General features: G+C 40.2%; 1 protein-coding gene and 1 pseudogene across 13 annotated transcripts in view; one reads left to right on the top strand and one right to left on the bottom strand.

Annotated features, from left to right (window-relative positions):
- TRIM68 (tripartite motif containing 68) overlaps window positions 1-22,009 on the bottom strand; it is a 167,987-nt gene that overhangs the window by 68,757 nt on the left and 77,221 nt on the right. The window lies entirely within an intron of this gene.
- LOC307190398 (olfactory receptor 52M1-like) overlaps window positions 13,276-22,009 on the top strand; it is a 33,221-nt pseudogene continuing 24,487 nt past the window's right edge. The window contains exon 1 of the transcript in view: window positions 13,276-13,345. The product of the transcript in view is annotated as an olfactory receptor 52M1-like (transcript). The remainder of the gene's footprint in view (window positions 13,346-22,009) is intronic.

Raw genomic sequence — 22,009 nt, 5'->3', positions numbered from 1 at the left:
TGTCTGTATAACTTTGCTTTTACCATTTGTCCTAGGGTTCTGTCTGTCTGGTTTTTTTTTTTATTACTTAAAAATTTTTTTTCTTAAAAATTATTTTTTATTTTAATAACTTTATATCATCTTACTTTATCTTATTCTTTCTTTCTTTTTTCCTCCCTTTTATTCTGAGCCATGTAGAGGACAGGTTCTTCGTGCTCCAGCCAGGTGTCAGGGATATGCCACTGAGGTGGGAGAGCCAAATGCAGGACACTGGTACACAAGAGACCTCCCAGGACCCACGTAATATCAAACAGTGAAAATCTCCCAGAGATCTCTATCTCAAAGCCAAGACCCAGGTCCACTCAAGGACCAGCAAGCTACAGTGCTGCACACCCTATGCCAAACAACTAGCAAGACAGGAACACAACCCCATCCATTAGCACAGAGGCTGCCGAAAATCATAATTAGGTCACAGACATCCCAAAACACAGCACCAGACGTGGACCTGCCCACCAGAAAGACAAGATCCAGCCTCATCCACCAGAACACAGGCACTAGTCCCCTCCACCAGGAAGCCTATACAACCCACTGAACCAACCTTAGCCACTGGGGACAGACACCAAAAACAATGGAAATGACAAATCTGCAGCCTGTGAAAAGGAGACCCCAAACACAGTAAGTTAAGCAAAATGAGAAGACAGAGAAACACACAGCAGATGAAGGAGCAAGGCAAAAACCCACCAGACCTAACAAATGAAAGAGGAAATAGGCAGTCTACCTGAAAAAGAATTCCGAATAATGATAGTAAATAACGAATAACGACAGTAAAGATGATCCAAAATCTTGGAAATAGAATGGAGAAAATGCAAGAAACGTTTAACAAAGACGTAGAAGAACTGAAGAGAAAACAAACAATGCTGAACAACACAAAAAATGAAATTAAAAATTCTCTAGAAGGGATCAAGAACAGAATAACAGAGGCAGAAGAACGGATAAGTGACCTGGAAGATAAAATAGTGGAAATAACTACTGCAGAGCACAATAAAGAAAAAAGAATAAAAAGAATAGAGGACAGTCTCAAAGACCTCTGGGACAACATTAAATGTGCCAACATTCGAATTACAGGGGTCCCAGAAGAGGAAGAGAAAAAGAGACTGAGAAAATATTTGAAGAGATTATAGTTGAAAACTTCCCTAATATGGGAAAGGAAACAGTTAAGTCCAGGAAGCACAGAGAGTCCCAACAGGATAAATCCAAGCAGAAACACGTCAAGACACATATTAATCAAACTATCAAAAATTAAATACAAAGAAAACATATTAAAAGCAGCAAGGGAAAAACGACAAATAACACACAAGGGAATCCCCATAAGGTTAACAGCTGATCTTTCAGCAGCAACTCTGCAAGCGAGAAGAGAGGGGCTGGACATATTTAAAGTGATGAAAGAGAAAAATGTATAACTAAGATTACTCTACCCAGCAAGGATCTCATTCAGATTTGATGGGGAAATTAAAAGCTTTACAGACAAGCAAAAGCTAAGAGAATTCAGCACCACCAAACCAGCTTTACAACAAATGCTAAAGGAAGTTCTCTAGGCAGGAGACACAATAGAAGGAAAAGATCTACAATAATAAACCCAAAACAACTAAGAAAATGGTAATAGGAACATACATATTGATAATTACCTTAAATGTAAATGGATTAAATGCTCCAACCAAAAGACATAGACTGGCTGAATGGATACAAAAACAAGACCGGATATATGCTGTCTACAAGAGACCCACTTCAGACCTAGGATACGTACAGACTGAAAGTGAGAGGATGGAAAAAGATATTCCATGCAAATGGAAACCAAAAGAAAGCTGGAGTAGCAATTGTCATCTCAGACAAAATAGACTTTAAAACAAAGACTATTACAAGAGACAAAGAAAGACACTAAATAATGATCAAGGGATCAATCCAAAGGAGAAGACATAACAACTGTAAATATTTATGCACCCAACATAGGAGCACCTCAATACATAAGGCAAATATTAACAGCCATAAAAGAGGAAATCAACAGTAACACAATCATAGTAGGGGACTTTAACACCCCACTTTCACCAATGGACAGTTCATCCAAAACGAAAATAAATAAGGAAACACAAGCTTTAAATGATACATTAAACAAGATGGACTTAATGGATATTTATAGGACATTCCATCCAAAAACAACAACACACATTCTTCTCAAGTGCTCATGGAACATTCTCCAGGATAGATCATATCTTGGGTCACAAATCAAGCCTTGGTAAATTTAAGGAAATTGATATCATTTCAAGTATCTTTTTCGACCACTACGCTATAAGACTAGATATAAATTACACGAAAAAATCTGTAAGAGATACAAACACATGGAGGCTAAACAACACACTACTTAATAACCAAGAAATCACCAAAGAAATCAAAGAGGAAATCAAAAAATACCTAGAAACAAATGACAATGAAAACACAACCCAAAACGTATGGGATGCAGCAAAAGTAGTTCTAAGAGGAAAGTTTATAGCTATACAAGCCTACCTTAAGAAACAAGAAACATCTCAAATAAACAACCTAACCATACACTTAAAGCAATTAGAGAAAGAAGAACATAAAACCCTAAAGTTAGCAAAAGGAAAGAAATCATAAAAATCCAATCAGAAATAAATGAAAAAGAAATGAAGGAAACAATAACAGAAATCAATAAAACTAAAAGCTGGTTCTTTGAGAAGATAAACAAAATTGATAAAGCATTAGCCAGACTTATCAAAAAAAGGGAGGAGACGCAAATGAATAGAATTAGAAATGAAAAAGGAGAAGTAAAAACTACCACTGCAGAGATACAAAGGATCATGAGAGATTACTACAAGCAACTCTATGCCAATAAAATGGACAACCTGGAAGAAATGGACAAATTCTTAGAAATGCACAACCTTCTGAGACTGAACCAGGAAGAAATAGAAAATATGAACAGGCCAATCACAAGCACTGAAATTAAAACTGTGATTAAAAATCTTCCAACAAACAAAAGCCCAGGACCAGATGGCTTCACAGGCAAATTCTATCAAACATTTAAAGAAGAGCTACACCTATCCTTCTCAAACTCTCCCAAAATATAGCAGAGGAAGGAACACTCCCAAACTCTTTCTAGGAGGCTACCATCACTCTGATACCAAAACCAGACAAAGATATCACAAAGAAAGAAAACTACAGGCCAATATCACTGATGAACATAGGTGCAAAAATCCTCAACAAGATACTAGCAAACAGAATCCAACAGCACATTAAAAGGATCATACATTATGATCAAGTGGGGTTTATCCCAGGAATGCAAGGATTCTTCAGTATACACAAATCAGTCAATGTGATACACCATATTAACAAACTGAAGGAGAAAAACCATATGATCATCTCAATAGATGCAGCAAAAGCTTTCAATAAAATTCAACACCTATTTATGATAAAAACTCTCCAGAAAGTGGGCATAGAGGAAACTTACCTCAACATAATAAAGGCCATATATGACAAACCCACAGCAAACATCATTCTCGATGGTGAAAAACTGAAAGCATTTCCTCTAAGATCAGGAACAAGACAAGGATGTCCACTCTCACCACTATTATTCAACATAGTTTTGGAAGTCCTTGCCACAGCAAACAGAGAAGAAAAAGAAATAAAAGGAATACAAATTGGAAAAGAAGTAAAACTGTCATGTTTGCAGATGAAATGATACTATATATAGATAATCCTTAAAATGCCACCAGAAAACTACTAGAGCTAATCAATGAATTTGGTAAAGTTGCAGGATACAAAATTAATGCACAGAAATCTCTTGCATTCCTATACACTAATGATGAAAAATCTGAAAGAGAAATTATGGAAACACTCCCATTTACCACTGCAACAAAAAGAGTAAAATACCTAGGAATAAACCTACCTAGGGAGACAAAATATCTGTATGCAGAAAAGTGTAAGACACTGATGAAAGAAATTAAAGATGATACCAACAGATGGAGAGATATATCATGTTCTTGGATTGGAAGAATCAGTATTGTGAAAATGACTATACTACCCAACGCAATCTACAGATTCAATGCAATCCCTATCAAATTACCAATGGTATTTTTTACGGAACTAGAACAAATCATCTTAAAATTTGTATGGAGACACAAAAGACCCCGAATAGCCAAAGCAGTCTTGAGGGGAAAAAACGGAGCTGGAGGAATCAGACTCCCTGACTTCAGACTATACTACAAAGCTACAGTAATCAAGACAATATGGTACTGGCACAAAAACAGAAACATGGATCAATGGAACAACATAGAAAGCCCAGAGATAAACCAACGCACCTGTGATCAACTAATCTATGACAAAGGAGGCAAAGATATACAATGGAGAAAGGACAGTCTCTTCAATAAGTGGTGCTGGAAAAACTGGACAGCTACATGTAAAAGAATGAACTCAGAACACTCCCTAACACCATACACAAAAATAAACTCAAAATGGATTCAAGACCTAAATGTAAGACTGGACACTATAAAACTCTTAGAGGAAAACATAGGAAGAACACTCTTTGACATAAATCACAGCAAGATCTTTTTTGATCCACCTCCTAGAGTAATGGAAATAAAAACAAAAATAAACAAATGGGACCTAATGAAACTTCAAAGCTTTTGCACAGCAAAGGAAACCATAAACAAGACCAAAAGACAAAGCTCAGAATGGGAGAAAATATTTGCAAATGAATCAACGGACAAAGGATTAAGCTCCAAAATATATAAACAGCTCATGCAGCTCAATATTAAAGAAACAACCCAGTCCGAAAATGGGCAAAAGAGCTAAATAGACATTTCTCCAAAGAAGACATACAGATGGCCAGGAAGCACATGAAAAGCTGCTCAACATCACTAATTATTAGAGAAATGCAAATCAAAACTACAGTGAGGTATCACCTCACACCAGTTAGAATGGGCATCATCAGAAAATCTACAAACAACAAATGCTGGAAAGGGTGCGGAGAAAAGGGAACCTTCTTGCACTGTTGGGAATGTAAATTGATATAGCACTATGGAGAACGGTATGGAGGTTCCTTAAAAAACTAAAAATAGAATTACCATATTATCCAGCAATCCCACTAGTGAGCATATACCCAGAGAAAACCATAATTCAAAAAGACACATGCACCCCAAAGTTCATTGCAGCACTATTTACAATAGCCAGGTCATGGAAGCAACCTAAATGCCCATTGACGGATGGTTAAAGAAGTTGTGGTATATATATACAATGGAATATTACTTAGCCATAAAAAGGAATGAAATAGAGTCATTTGTTGAGACGTGGATGGATCTAGAGACTGTCATACAGAGTGAAGTAAGTCAGAAAGAGTAAAACAAATATCTCATATTAACACATATATGTGGAACCTAGAAAAATGGTACAGATGAACTGGTTTGCAGGGCAGAATTTGAGACAGAGATGTAAAGAACAAACGTATTACCACCAAGGGGGGAAAACCGCGGTGGGGTGGGTATGGTGGTTGTGCTGAATTGGGTGATTGGGACTGACATGTATACTCTGATGTGTATAAAATTGATGACTAATAAGAACATGCAGTACAAAACAAACAAAAAACCCCACTAATATTAAACTTTCTCTGGTTTATTTGTAAGCAAATATGTTAATATAAATGTTTCAGACATTACATGAAATTTCTAAAAATCTTATATGTTCTGGTATAATGTTATGTCATAATTCTAGTTATTACTTTAAAATGTATATCTCAGAAATAACTAAATTTCCTTGTCAATTACATTATTATGAACTTTCATCAGATCTTTGTGGTCATTTTTAAGTCTTTTGTCATTTACAGACAATTCTGGGTGTACTCTGATGCTTTTGCAAATATGTTCCTATAAAAGGGTTTTATCTTCAAGGAATTCATGGAAAAGACTCTGACAAGTACAGGTTTCTGGTAACTGACTACACTGCTGAACTGAATGAATAGGCATTTTCAGAACTCTAATGGAAAACTGATGAATTCATAAAAGTGCTAACAAAAGATCGAGATGAAAAAAAATTAATTACATGGGACTGAGTGAACTGATGAGGATGTTTATAATTTTTGTGACTTTCTGTTTGAATTAAAAAAAATCCCACAAGGACTCAGAGGCAAAAAATATACAAATCAATTTTCACTGCAAAGTAAAGGAGCTGTTACAGTGGAGGATTACTGGACTGAGTATCAATATTATGACATAGTATGAGTGTGTTTCATGTTTGGTAATTGCAATCATTGTTGCTTTTGTTGTGGTCATCCATTTACAATGCTTGGTGTCAGTTTATTTGTCTCTTGTAAAAATAAAATACAGTATGTTTGTGTGAAAAAAAAGAAAAAAATGCATATTAAGTGAAAAGTCAATCTGAAAAGGCAACATACCATATGGCTCAACCTGTATGATGTTCCGGAAAAGGCAAACGATGGAGACAATTAAAAGATCAGGGGTTGCAGGAGTTAGGCATAGGGAAAGATGAGTAAGTAGCACACAGGGATATTAGGGTAGTGAAAATACCCTGTATAATACTATAATAGTGGATACATGTCATTACATATTTGTCCAAATCCATACAACACCAAGAGAACCCTAATGTAAACCATGGACTTTGAGTGATTATGATGTGTCTATGTAGTTCAACTGTAACAAGTGTGCTGCTCTGATTGGAGACTTCGGTGGTGAAGGCAACTATGCATGTGTGGGGGCAGGGGGTATATAGGAAGTTTGTACCCTCTGCTTATTTCTGTTGTGAACCTAAAACTGCTCTAAAATATGAGGTATCTATTATATTCAGGGTCCTTTTACTTCAATAAAACTTATGAGCCCAGTGGTGTGAAGCATGTTGAAATATACCTTTTAAAGTGAAGGATAAGTTGGTGCATCTGGCCCCTCCTAAAAAAAGGGGGGACAACACCTACTGGGCTTCTTTGGGTTTAAGAGGCAACATAACTCTTCATTTGGGTGTGTTACTCTGACCCACTTACTGAGTGACCCTCAAAGCTTCTAGTTTTGACTGGGGCCCAGAAATAGAATCTGCAGCAGTCTCAGGCTGCTGAACAAGCTGCCTTGCCACCTGGGTCATAGGATCCAGCAAATCCAATGATGCTTGAAGTATCAGAGGCAGATAGGCATGCTAATGGGAGCATTTGGCAGGCACCTATAGGTGAACTGCAGTAGAGGGATTTAGGATTTAGGAGTAAAGCCCCGACGTCTTTTGTGGATTACTACTCTCCACTTGAGAAATACCTCTTGGCCTACTACTGGGCCTTAGTAGAGGCTGAATGCTTGAGCATGGGCCATCAAGTGACCATGTGATTGGAGCGTGCCTTCCTAACCTGGGTTTTATCTGACCCACCAAGCCATTAAGTGGAGTTTGAACAGCAGGACTCCATCAAAGAGAAGTGGTACACATGTGATCAGACCCAAGCACGTCCTGAAGGCACAAGTTACATCAAGTGGCCTCAATGCCCACTGTCTGCACTCCCGCTACACTTTCTCCATGCCTGCAGCTATGACCTCATGAGAAGTTCCCTAGGATCAGTTCACAGAGGAACCTAAGAATTGGGTCTGGTTTACAGGAGGTTGTGTATAGTATACAGGTGCCACCTGAAAATGGACAGCTGCATACTATAATCCCTTTCTGGGCCATCCCTAAAGGAAAGTGCTGAAGCAAAATCCCCCTCTGGGCAGAATTTTGATCAGCACAGCTGGTTGTTTACTTTTCTTGGGAGGAGAGATGGCCAGAGGCACAATTATATACTGACTCATGGACAGTGGCCAATGGTTCAGCTGGATGTTCAGGTACTTGGAATGAATATGATTAGAAAATTGGTAACAAGAAAATTTAGGGAAAATAAGAGACTTCCTGGGAAGGGCAAAAAATGAAGATTTCTGTCCCATGTGAATGTTCAAAGGATGACCTCAGCAGAGAAGGATTTAATAATCAAATGGTTAGGATGACCTCAGCAGAGAAGGATTTAATAATCAAATGGTTAGGATGACCTCTTCTAGAGATATTAATCAGTCTTTTTTCTTAGACACCCCTGTCATTGCCCAATGGAATCACGAACAAAGTGGCCATGGTGCCAGGGATGGAGGTTATGTACGACCCCAGCAATAGGGAATCACCAAGGCCAACTTGGCTATGGTCATTGCTGACTGCCCAATCCGCCAGCAGCAGAGACTAACACCAAGTCCACAATATGGCACCATTCCCCAAGGTGATAAGCCAGCTATCCTGTGGCACATTGATTACACTAGACTGCTTCCATCATGGAAGTGGGGGTAGTGTTTTGTTCTTATTGGAATAGACACTCTGGGTATGGTTTTGCCTTCCCTGCATGCAATGCTTCTTCCAAACTTATCTGTGGACTTACACAATGCCTTATCCACCATCTGGTATTCCATGGCTTCTGATAGGAAATCAGTTCACAGCAAATGAAGTACATTTCTCCTTCACTAGTGTTACCATGTTTCTCAACACCCTGAAGCAGGTGGATTTACTGGACAATGGAGTGGTCTTTTGAAGAATCACTTATAGTACCAGCTAGGTAACAATATCTTGCAGGGCTGCAGAAGGTTCCCCAGAAGGCTGCATATGCTCAGAATCAGCATACGACATTAGAACTATTTTCCCCATAGCCAGGATTCACAGGTCTAGGAATGAAGGGGTAAAATGGGAGTGACACCACTATTTCCCCTACTGAGCTACTAGCAAAATTTTTGCTGTTTCCACAACCTTAGGCCTCGTTGACCTAGAGGTCTTAGTTTCAAAGCGGATAATTCTTCCACCAGGAGACACAGTGATTCCACTGAACTGAAAGTTGACTGCCACCTGGTCACTTTGAGCTTATGTCTGAATCAAAAGGTAAAGTAGGGATTTACTGTATGGGCTGGTAAGTTTGATTTTTACTACCAAGGAGAAGTTGGTCTACTACTTCACAATGGAAGTAAGGAAGAATTTATCTGGATATACAGGAGATTCCTTAGGCTGTCTCTTGGTATTACCATGCCATGTGATTAAGGTCCATGGAAAACAACCACCCAATTCAGGCAGGACTACTCATCGACCATATTCTTCAGCAATAAAGATTTGGGTCACTCTACCAAGTAAGGAACCATGACAAGCAGAGATGCTTGCTAAAGCCAAAGGTAATACAGAATGAATAGTGGAAGTACGTAGGTAGAAATACTAGCTATAACCACATCACCATGCTAATCAATTTATGGGGAGGACAAAACTAAGGAACTACTGAAATGGAAGGTATAGTGTCAAAGAAATATCACTTTGTGGATCAGTACCAGCTTACTGAAGTATCTTTACAAAAACGCACTGTGAGAATAACCAGTTTGGGGGCTGTGTCTTTGGATTTGAATGTTACAGAGTAGAAGCGCATGTTTGTGTTGATACAGCACCTGCAATTCAGTATTGAACAATAGACAGCTCTTTGTATTCCAGACACAGGAAGTTATTTCTGAGGGAACAGCCAGCTGTTTATCCTGAGGAGGGGGAATTCCCATCTCCCCCTATAATTGCCAAAATGGAACACCCCAGATGAAGCAGCTGATATGCTTTGTATGCAAACCATGTGGGATTGGCTTTATGGTGACCAGGATATTCAGTCGCTGAATATGTCCATTACCCAGGTATGGTAAGTGCTGTAATTAAGGGGGCCCCTCTTGCATAGGCATCTCATGTAACTTCACTGCTACAAAATTAAACAAAAGTGTGAGAAACCTTATCAGATTTGCTCTCTCTGCTTCCCTGTATGTATCTGACTGATTCCAAGAACATTAGAGTAATTAAGAAAATTGGGAGAGACAAAGGGGAGTCTCAAGGAACTCTAGCAGAGTGAAAGTTTAGGTGGTTGAGAAACAAGATGAATAAAGTGGACGATGATAGAGTAAAACAAAGATATTGATGCAGTACTACCAGAGATTGGATAGACCAATGGAACCCCCTGATGGTCCCCCAACAATAAAGGGCCCCCAAAATGTCTCTCCTATTTACCCCAGTTTGGAAGAATTTAAAAAGCTGGAAGGCAAAGATTATAATAAAAAATTTGACCAGGAAATGCAAGGGGCAATGATTAGGCAGATTAATTAAGGCATAGAGTTGAAACTGAGCAGAATCCTATGGGGACTCCCCAGGTACAAGCTGCTCCCTGCTTGTTTGTAAAAAAAAAAAAAAAAAAAAAAAAAAAAGCTTTAGTCTCCTAGGCCTTCTGAGTTCCAAAGAGCAGACTCGAGCAGTTAATAATTAGAGAAGTGAGAAAATACAGAAAAAGTTCAACCATAAAACAATCCCAGGACTCCTAGTTTCTCCCCAAGGGATATAGCTAACAATCTGGTGCATATGTCAATACTTGAGTCATTTTATGGAAACCAGGATCCCACCAGATGGAAAACACTGACTACAGCCACGGAGATCCAGTCAATTTGGAGCAAGAAGAGTGATGACCAAAATGCCACAAATATCTACTTTTTGCTTAAGACCCAACTAACCAGATGAACCCATGAGCTGATCATGCACTTGAGACCCTTACCCTTAATTTTAGTCTTTAAAAGCCCTTGCCTGAAAGCTACTGGAGAGATTGGGGCCTTTGAGCATTAGCTGCTTATTCTCCTTGCTTGGTGCTCTGCAGATAAACACTATAGTTTCCTTCATCACCACCCAGCATCAGTAGGTTGGCTTGGCTGTGTGTCAGGTGAGTGAAACCAAATTTGCTTTGGTAACAACTTCAGTGACCACAAAAGGACTACAGTCCTGAGTACGGATCTTGCTTATGGCAATTGGCCCCTGGCTAGTGGTGGTTCTCAGGTTCTGTCCAGAAGATGCACGAGCACCTTTGTCTCATGGACAGCACCAAGTGCTTGCTGCCACCAGACATCATTGGCCCATGATGCTTTTGATTTTGTGGTGAAGGAAACAAAGCACTTGCTGGTTGACATGCCTCTGGTAAGTAGCAGAGCTCCCAGGCACTGGCACCAGGGTATTTTTCTCTTAGTCACTTGGCTCTGTCTGTGATGGGGCACTGCTTTTGCTGGGATTATTCCCTACTGCACTAAGCAATCTGTAACCCTGAGAGACCTCATTGTATTTGCTTGCTTGCTTGATATTTGACAGCATCAGCTGTGAACAACTAAAAATGGGTACTCAGAGCTCTGTTCCACCTTGTAGCCCACTAGGGTGTATTTTGAAGAATTGGGAATTTTAGTTATGCACCTATGAAAAGAAATAGAATGGTGTTCTCTTCAAACATTGCTTGGCCTCAGTATTCCTTAGGATCTGGAGAACAGTGCCTCCCTAATGGCTCTCTAAATTGTAATACCATCGTCCAAGTAGAACTGTTTTGTGAGAGGGAAGGAAAATGGGGTGAAGTTCCTTTTGTACAGGCTTTTATGATGTTGTATCAAAGTGAGACTATTCAGAGAAAATGTAACATGCATACAATTATGATACAAAAAGTTCCCTCCAATAAGGAGATATTAAAAGTTTTACCCAATACTCAGGAATTGAGAGATGAATAAATTCAACAAATAAATGCTCCTACAGCACTCCCACTGTTGCATGGAGGGCAGAATAGTGAAGCAGGGGCTAGGGACCTTGATCCCATAGCAGCTGACACACTCCTACCAACTCTGGTGGGAGCCGAAGGAGGAGGAAACAACCTGCAGGAAACAGGGATGATCTCTCCCTCCTGTACCTGACGACAGGGCACCGAATTTGGCCAGGGAGCCACTCTTGTTCAGGCAGGGCAATTCCCACTGGAAGAATAAATGCCCAAGATCAGGCAGCAGGATTTGTGTGGATGTACTCTTCTAACCTGCCCCTTTATTTTTCACTCTCCCTTTTCACCTCAGACTTACTCAGTTGGAAAAATATGCCAATTTATTGGGATGACCAGTGGTCAAGGATGGAAAATTTATTCTCCATCTCTACTACCCACAACTCAAGTTGGGTCGATGTTCAAAGTGTACTAACTACCCTGTTCATTGAGGAAGAGAGGAGGATGGTGCCAGAAAAAGCTAGAGAAGAGGCAGATACACTGCATGTTGCTGTCCTGGCAATCCTACCCAAGCACCAGCAGCAAATGCAATCCCCATCACAGATCCAGGGTGGAACATGAATGACCTAGAAGATAAAGCTTGAATTGAGCATTATGGAGAGTGCATCCTGGTAGGGCTCTGAAAGGGAGTGCTGAAGCAGAAGTTTTAATAAGGTGTAAGGAGTGTGCCCATGGCCACCAGAAAAATCCCTCAGATTTGAGAGAATACAAGGCATATTGCAATATACAAATGTGAATCAACATAATCTGAAGAATTTCAAGTAATCAGACCTTTTGTGTCTCAGAGAGCCCCAGATACCCAGGAAGAGTTGAAGAGAGAAGTTGTTTTGGATCTCCGAATATCTCATTTGGTAGAACTTGTTTTCAAAGTTTTTGAAAAAAACACAAGACCAAAAAGACCTGAAAAATGAAGCAGCAGGTGTCCCTTGTGGTGGTGGCATTCTGGAGAAAAAGGGAACAAGAAATCTGAGGAGAGGGTAAGATTCCCAGGGCCCAAGGGAGTGAAGGACGGCCCACAGAAGGGAGACCCCAAAAAGGGACATGTTAAGATGAGTCCCCAATAATGCCTATTGTAAGCAAGAAAGCTAGGGCAATTTTTCTCCCATTGGCCTAGAAAAGAAACTGGAAGAGGATGAGAAAGCATTGTTCATGCCAGAGATAACCGAAGGTGATGAAGAATTGAGGGAGCCTGGGGAGTCTTTCAGGGGAAACAGGCTCCATCTCCCTTTCCCACCAGGAGCCCCAGGTAAACCTTTTGGTGGGAAACAGACTTTCTGATTGATCCTGGAGCCACTCATTTTTTGAACACTCGATTAAGTTAACCCCAAAAGGCAAAATGGTGTAGAGAGTCTCCAAAAAGCTTCTCCAAAACCTATTGCAGTCCCTAGCCTGTCAGATTGGGGCCACCAACTTAAAAGACAGTTTGTTTGCATGGCAGAGTGCCCAGTCCCACGGCTGGGGTGAGATTTATTAACTAAATTGGATGCTACAGTGGCTTTCACACCTGGATGACTGGAAATCATGGTATCCTGTGCCTTGCAGGTGGCCCTCTGTCAAGGAATGGAGGAGCCCACCAACAGCATTCCTGAAGACATCTTTCTTTGGGATCATGGGCTGATGGAGGCTCAGGAAGAGCCAGGACTACTGGACCAGTAAAGATGACGCCGAAGCTGGATACTCAAAACTCCGAGCTTAAGGCGATATGCCTGAAAGGTGCAAGCAAAACAGGTATCCAGCCTTTGATAACTGCTTTTTCCAATACCAGCTTATTCTCCCTTGTCAGTCACCATATAATACTCCCATCCTGCCTGTTAAAAAGCTCTACACTGAGGAGTACTGGTTTGTTCAGGACCTAAGAGCCATACATTAGATAGTGGAAGATGTTTAACCTGCAGACTACCTTATCTAGAGACTTCCATCAGTTCACGGTGCTAGACTTAGAAACATTTTTCTGTATCCATTTGAATCCTGAGTCTCAAGAATTATGTTTTTGAATCCAGTTTGACAGTATTGCATCCTCAAGGATTTAAAAACTCCCCCACAATATTTGAGGACCTGCTGGCTAAGGATTTAAGAGCTCCAGCTATAGGAGCAAGTGCTGCTTCCTTAATCGCTAGGACGATGAAGGAGAACTCAAAAACACTGTGACTACTTTGAACTTTCTGGCCGAATGAGATTATAAAGTCTCAAAAAAAGGCCCAGATGTCCCAAACTGTGCTGAAATACCTTGGATTTGAACTGAAAAGGGGCCAAAGGAATTTGCTTCCAGATCACAGTGAGGCAGTAGCCAGAGTGGCACTGCCCACCACCAAAAGACAGTTTTGTGGGTTTCTGGGAATGGCAGGATTCTTCCACATTTGGATTGCAAACTTTGGGCTAAGAGCTAACTGTATGAGGCCCTAAAAGAGGCTGACTGTGATCCCTTAGAAGAGAGAGAATGTCAAAAGGCCTTCCAGACAATTAAGGAAAAAAGTACGACTGCTCCTTTTATGGGGTTGACAGATTTGAAAGAGCCATTTGATCTCTTTGTCCTTGAGAGGCAAGGAGTGGGACTGGGGGCACTGACCCAGAATCTGGGGAATACAAAACACCCAGGAGACTATTTCTCAAAGACTTTGGGCATTGTAACTCAGGATGGCCAACATGTTTGAGAGCCATAGCTGCTACTTGTGATTTGTTGCAAAGGCAGAGAAATTTATTCTAGGAAAGTCAACCATGGTGCATACATCCCACTGTGTATTGCCACTTTGGGAACAAAAGTGTGGATACTGGCTTACTTCAGGCTGCTTAGGAAGATATATGGCAATTTTGCTTGATAGTCCAAATGTGACTCTGAAGACTGTGCCCTCTTTCAACCCAGCCATGTTTTTCCCCACTCCTTTGGAGGGGCCATGCATGATTGTTTGCAGATCACTGAGCAGGTATACTCTAGCCACCTGGACCTGGATCTCCCTTTGGAGATCTGGACTTGGAGATAGACTATGATGGAAGTATTCAAGGACCATGGAAACAAGATGGCTAGATATGTGGTGGTAAGCTCACAAGAGATCCTAGAAGCAGAAGCTTTGCTAGCAGGTACCTTGGCTCAGAAGGCTGATATGATCACCCTCACTCTATTTTTTACATCTCGGCGAAAGTAAGAAGGTTAACAACTATACGGACTCAAAATACTCCTTTTTGGTTGTGCATGCACATAGGGCAATTTGGAAAGAGAGGGCTGCTCACCTCTGAAAAGAAATCCAACATGTGCCAGATGTTTTGAAACTGCTAGATGAAGTGCTCAAGCCAAAGGAGGTGGCAATTATGCATTGCCTGAGACATCAGAGATCTGACTAGTTTCAAAAAGAAAAAAAGCTGACCAAGCTGCTAAAGCAACTTCCAGGACAAAAACTCCTCCAGTTATGGCTCTGATCCCAAGTATACATCTGACCCAATTTAGCCTGAAATGCTAAATGCACCTGAGGACCTTAAAATTTCACAAGAATGGGGGTTTGATGCTACTCATCTAGAATCTGGGGCTTGGCTGGTGAATGACTAAGGAATGGTTTTAATTCCTGAACATCTAATGGAGGAAATAATTGGATCAATACACCAGGGCACCCAGTATGGGCGTGATGCCACCCTCCGGTGGATACAGGACCACCTCAAAGGACTAAACATGCAGAGGACAATTCAAAGAATCACATGAAAATGTATGATTTGTGTTAAAAATAATTCCAAGACTGGGCCTCCCCTAGCCCACATTGAAGTCCAAGCCAGAGGGGAAAGCCTGGGAGAAGACTGGCAAATAGACTTTACAGTCCTGCCCAAAGCAAAAGGAAAGTTTTGCTACCTGCTGGTGATGGTAGACACCTTTACAGGTTGGGTAGAAACATGCCCTTGCCAGACTGAAAAAGTTTCAGCTGTAGTAAAGGTTTGCTTAAGGAGATAATTCCTAGATTTGGGCTACCCAGCTAAATTCAGAGTGCCAGCAGAGGCACCTTTATTGCTAATGTTACTCAGGAGGTATCTAAACAACTTGGAATAAAATGGGATTTGCATGAATCTTGGAGGCTTCAATCAACTGGAAAGATGGAAAAGATGAATGATACTTTAAAAAGAACTACAGCTAAAATCTGTTGCGAACCTAACTTAAAATGGGATAGAGTATTCCTGTTTGCACTGCTTAGAATTAGAGTGGCCCCTAGAAGCAGGTTCCAATTGAGTACTTATGAAGTACTGTGTAGGAGGCCTATCCTCTATTCTGAGTGGGTAGGTAGACAGATACCTGATCAAAAGGTAAAATAACTAGACACTATGTTATGTACAAACATTCTTATTATTTTTAAGTGTTATTAATAAATTTGCTACTAATCTATTTTTCGACAAACGTTACCCTCCACCATATTAGACCTGGAGACTGGGTATTCCTAAAAACTTGGAAGGATGCACACCTGGAGAATCAACTCCAGACCTGGTGGGTGGGGCCTTACCAGGTTCTGCAAATAACCGGTTCACTTCTATTAAATTAACAGGAGTCAAGCTGTGGATCCATCACATGAGTGAAGCTGCCTCCTGACTCGACTATAAATCTACAGTCATCCCCATTTACAAAAAAAAAATAAGACATCTACAGCCCTAGCAGAAAGTCAGTTCTTCTACATGTCTGAACTGGGGGTTCTGGTTAAAATCAAAGAACGTATCTTAGATAAGTAATGAATGACTCATACCAATTCATAATAATATTTGTAATTGGTTGGAGTATTTTTCTGATTATTTGCTTATGTCCCTTTGCTTGCTTCCTGATTTAAACATTTATCTGAGTGTATGGTAGGCAAACTTGTTATTTGTCATGATATTAATAGGAGATACTTAACCCTGTTCTAACTTAATCCCTGTAATAATGGGTTTAGTACCAAAGGTTAGGGTCACCAGTGTTTTCCCATAAGCTGTTGGCCCTGAGTATACTGATGGCTCTTGTAATTATCATCTCACTGGTGTCTGCTGCCTCCTAGAAAGAAAATAATTATGTTGTCTCAGAGTATAGCCAGAGGTGAAAATTTAAGTGGTTGTTGGATATACCATATCATCTCTCAAACTATTCATGAACAAAATCTCCCTTCAATGGTCCTGATAATTGATTTTGATATTGTACTGGACCCCATGACCGCCTATAATCTTTTGCCTTCAACCATCACATTCCAAATCCAGAGATTTAGGGGACCTCAAAATATTCCAATCCCTTGCTTCATTCTGTTTTAGGTGGCTTCCATTTCAGGGAAAGTTACTATTGGTCCATTGCAGTCCCTTGCATTTCTCATGAGAAAATGTGATGCCCCCAAATCACCTGAAATGTACAAGTGACAAATGTGTAAGGGCTAAAAATAACATCCATTCTGGAGAGCCAAACAAGTTAGATATCATGTAAACAAACTATGGAAGTCTTGCAATGGCTCTCGCCTCTGGCTTGATAATGTAATTTCTGAACTCCCCAAAAGTCAAAGCATCAATGACTACCTGGGAGGTAAAGCTGGTGCTACTCCAGGATATATTTGTTGTATAGCGAGTGACTCACCAACATGAGGATGGGCACATTGCTTAGCTAGCTAGCAAATTGAGGGGTCATGCCTGCTGGGACACTTTATAACCCCTCTTTCCATGCACAGCCCAGAGAACATCACTTCCCTCCCTAAATCAAACCCTAACCTTTAGAGAGATGTTGGCAGGGTATGAGGACAATATAAGATAAAGTATTCTTGGCATCTTCATACCAAGGTTAGAGTGTGTCAATATAGATATGATTCATAACGTTGCCACAATTGGACAAACTGCCGAGGACATGGCTAAAAGTACTGTGGTCCAATAAACATCTTTGGATTCAATGACTTGAGTGGTCCTCAATTATAGAGTAGCCCTTGATTTCTTAGTGGCAAAATGAGAGTATGTGTAGGGGCTCATACCATGTGCCGAATGATATAAATACCTCTAGAGAAACTGAAACATATGTCAAAAGGCTACTTGGTTGCAGGATGCAGGTAAAGAGGACCTGTTCCAGGACTTATTTTCCTGGTTGCCATCTGGGAAAAAAAGGACTCTTTCGGGGATTGCTACAAGATTGCATTTTGATCATCATTCTTATTGTAATCTGTTAATTCTCAAATGTTTGTCTACGTGCTGTGACAAAGCAAAGAGGGATGTAGTGTGTTCATAATACAAAATACTGATATTAGGTCTGGGACTCAGGAATTCTTTGAAATGATAGTCTTTCTCTCCTCTAATCCTGAAAGACTAACATCATCAACCACACTCAGCAGGAATTAGCCAGAGCCGTCATCACCCCTGTTCCCCTCATGATTGAGGAATATGGAAGAAAGGAGGGGAATGAAACCAAGCAGATCCCTATGGGGCCTTCCTGGGTATAAGGCCCTCTGCATCCCGTTTCTCATTTGTAGAAAAATCTTTGGTCTCTTAGGCCTTCCAAGCTTCAAAAAGCAGACTTGAGCAGTTAAAAATTGGACAAGTGAGAAAATGCAGAAACAAAGAAAAAGAAGTCAAGCAAGAGAAGTAATAATAGCTTGAACAACAGTTCAGCCATAAAACAGTCACAGGACTCATAGTTTCTCCCCAGCGGATATAGATAACAATGTGGTTCATATCCTTGAGTTGTTTTTACAGAAATCAGGACCCCATGGGATGGAAAGTGCTGACCACAGTCAGGGAGACCCAGACAGTTGAAACCAGAAGAGTGATGACCAAGATGCCACAAATCTCTCTTTGTTGCTTAAGACCCAACCAATCAGAAGAACCCCTGAGCTGATCATGCATTTAAGATATTTACCCTAAATTTTAATCGTTGAAAATCCTTACCTGGCTGGGAAAACTGGACAGCTACATGTAAAAGAATGAAATTAGAACAGTCCCTAACACCATACACACAAATAAACTCAAAATGGATTAAAGACCTAAATGTAAGGCCAGAAGCTATCAAACTTTTAGAGGAAAACATAGGCAGAACACTGAGATAAATCACAGCAAGATCCTTTTTGACCCACCTCCTAGAGAAATGGAAATAAAAACAAAAATAAACAAATGGCACCTAATGAAACTTAAAAGCTTTTCCACAGCAAAGGAAACCATAAACAAGACCAACACACAACCCACAGAATGGGAGAAAATATTTGCAAACGAAGCAACTGACAAAGGATTAATCTCCAAAACATACAAGCAATTCATGCAGCTCAAAATCAAAAAAACAAACAACCCAATCCAAAAATGGGCAGAAGACCTAGACATTTCTCCAAAGAAGATATACAGATTGCAAACAAACAAATGAAAGAATGCTCAACATCATTAATCATTAGAGAAATGCACATCAAAACTACAATGAGATATCATCTCACACCAGTCAGAATGGCCAACAAAAAATCTACAAACAATAAATGCTGGAGAGGGTGTGGAGAAAAGGGAACCCTCTTGCACTGTTGGTGGGAATGTAAATGGATACAGCCACTATGGAGGTTCCTTAAAAAATTAAAAATAGAACTACCATATGAGCCGGCAATCCCACTAGTGGGCATATACCCTGAGAAAACCATAATTCAAAAAGAGTCATGTACCACAATGTTTATTGCAGCTCTATTTACAATAGCCAGGACGTGGAAGCAACCTAAGTGTTCATCAACAGATGAATGGATAAAGAACACGTGGCACATATATACAATGGAATATTACTCAGCCATAAAAAGAAACAAAACTGAGTTATTTGTAGTGAGTTGGATGGACCTAGAGTCTGTCATACAGAGTGAAGTAAGTCAGAAAGAGAAAAACAAATACTGTATGCTAACACATATATATGCAATCTAAGAAAAAAAAATTGTCATGAAGAACCTAGGGGCAAGACGGGAATAAAGACACAGCCTACTAGAGAATGGACTTGAGGATATGGGGAGGGGGAAGGGTAAGCTGGGACAAAGTGAGAGAGTGGCATGGACATATATACACTACCAAACGTAAAATAGATAGCTAGTGGGAAGCAGCCGCATAGCACAGGGAGATCAGCTCGATGCTTTGTGACCACCTAGAGGGGTCGGATATGGAGGATGGGAGGGAGGGAGACGCAAGAGGGAAGAGATATGGGAACATATGTATATGTATAACTGATTCACTTTGTTATAAAGCAGAAACACAGCATTGTAAAGCAATTATACTCCAATAAAAATGTTAAAAAAAAAGTCACATACCAAAACGTTCATTGCAGCTGTATTTACAATAGCCAGGACATGGAAGCAACCTAAGTGTCCATCAACAGATGAATGCATAAAGAAGATGTGGCACATATATATAATGGAATATTACTCAGCCATAAAAAGGAAAGAAACTGAGTTATTTTTAGTGAGGTGGATGGACCTAGAGACTGTCATACAGAGTGAAGTCAGAAAGAGAAAAACAAATACTGTATGCTAAGACATATATATGGAATTTAAAAAAAAAGAAAATGGTGAGAAGAACCTAGGGGCAAGATGGGAATAAAGATGCAGACCTACTAGAGAATGGACGTGAGGATATGGGGAGGGGGAAGGGTAAGCTGGGACAAAGTGAGAGAGTAGCAAGGACATATATACACTACCAAACGTAAAACAGGTAGCTAGTGGGAAGCAGCCGCACAGCACAGGGAGATCAGCTCAGTGATTTGTGACCAACTAGAGGGGTGGGATATGGAGGGTGGGAGGGAGAGAGATGCAAGAGGGAAGAGATATGGGGACATATGTATATGTATAACTGATTCACTTTGTTATAAAGCAGAAACTGACACATCATTTTAAAGCAAGTATACTCTAATAAAGATGTTTAAAAAAAAAAAAACACTTACCTAAAAGCCACGGGGGAGTTGGGGTCCTTTGAGCATTAGCTACCTATGGTATTGTTATACATTTCCTTTCAGTGAAAAGAAAAAAGCTTCAGGAGATGATAGCAGAGGAACCAAAGTATAGCAGCACAAGGCAACAAAGGGATGAGAACATAAGACAAGAGGAGTACTTGGTGATGCTGGGATAGGGATTTCATTCAATGGCTAAGAACAGAAGGTATCTTTAAATTAGGATAATACAACCTAACACTTGCCAGGTCATTCTGACACACAAATTAACTGACATTTCCAAGTGGTATCTAGCCAAATACGAATATCTATGAGGATGTATATCACAAGGGGATTCCCATCTAATTGTATATCCATGGTTGTTTTAGGTTCTAACAAAATCCTCCCATGTGTGGAAAACACAGAACAGAGTAGACTATCAATACCCTACATAAGTGTGGATGTGGGGAGGCTAGGGATTGGATGGGTTCAGGCTCAGAGAAAATTTATGGGTAGGATGAAGGAGGTACAGGGAATTCATTATAAGTACAGGGAGCCAGATACAGGGCTAAAGAATGTGGGAAAGCTCACAAAAGAGGTGAAACTCAGGGGTGGGTATCAAGAAGAGATGGGGATAAAGAATTCAGGTATAGGAATAACTTGGTCCAGGACACATGTCTAGTGTCAGTACTAGCAGTTAGAAGCAGACAGATGTGGGCTCATGTCTATGCTCTTAACCACTGTGGTGTACCACTTCCCTCAAACAAAGGATGAGTTCAGGTTTGATTCAATACCCCAGCTCTAACACTTGTAAGCCATGAATTTGAAAAAATGCTTTACCTATACTGAGCATCAGTATTCCTATTTTGAATGAGAATTAATCTTCTAGCTTCAGAGAAGATGAATTTTCATTTCACTCAAGTATTTTTTCCCTTATAATCATTTCATTCCCTGGCCTAACAAGCTCAGGGTTCTGTTCATACACCAGAGTTGTGCATGAACACTGGCTTATTTCAGAGCAAGAGTAACAACTCATTGGTAAGGTTATAAAACAGAAATGCAGTATTCAATTTATAAACAGAAATGGAGCTACATATTTGGGGTTGCTGGTATCATTATGTTGGCCTGAAGCAGCACATTCTCTTCAGCTTTGACTGACCTACATCGGAAGCTAGGTTGCAAGATAGGTTTGTCTTATCTAATTAACCCTGAATTGGCACAGTCAAAGGAAGGATTAAGATATTTATTGACACCAAGCTTGATGCTTTCCTTTGTTCTGTAGAGCCCAGTCAGCCATTGGTATCTCATGCTTGTGCCAGGATGCCCTCTCCTGGACAGTGTTAGAATGAGCACAGATAATGTTTGCTTCTGATTCACCTCTGCTTCCAAGGCTGAATACACATCTGATTTAATATATATTTAAGGTGAAGAAAATTAATTTCTAATGCTCTTCTGCACATCTCATACCTCTGCATCAATTGCGAGGTTGTTTTGATTTGTTCCATAAAATCAAGTTAAGGAGAGAAGCCTTATTTTAGCCTTCAATTTAAATGCACTGA

Source organism: Stenella coeruleoalba, assembly GCF_951394435.1.
Source record: "Stenella coeruleoalba genome assembly, chromosome: 8".
NCBI classification, from domain to species: Eukaryota; Metazoa; Chordata; class Mammalia; order Artiodactyla; family Delphinidae; genus Stenella; species Stenella coeruleoalba.
Note: the sequence above shows the minus strand (reverse complement) of the source record. Positions and strands in the feature narration are given on the sequence as shown.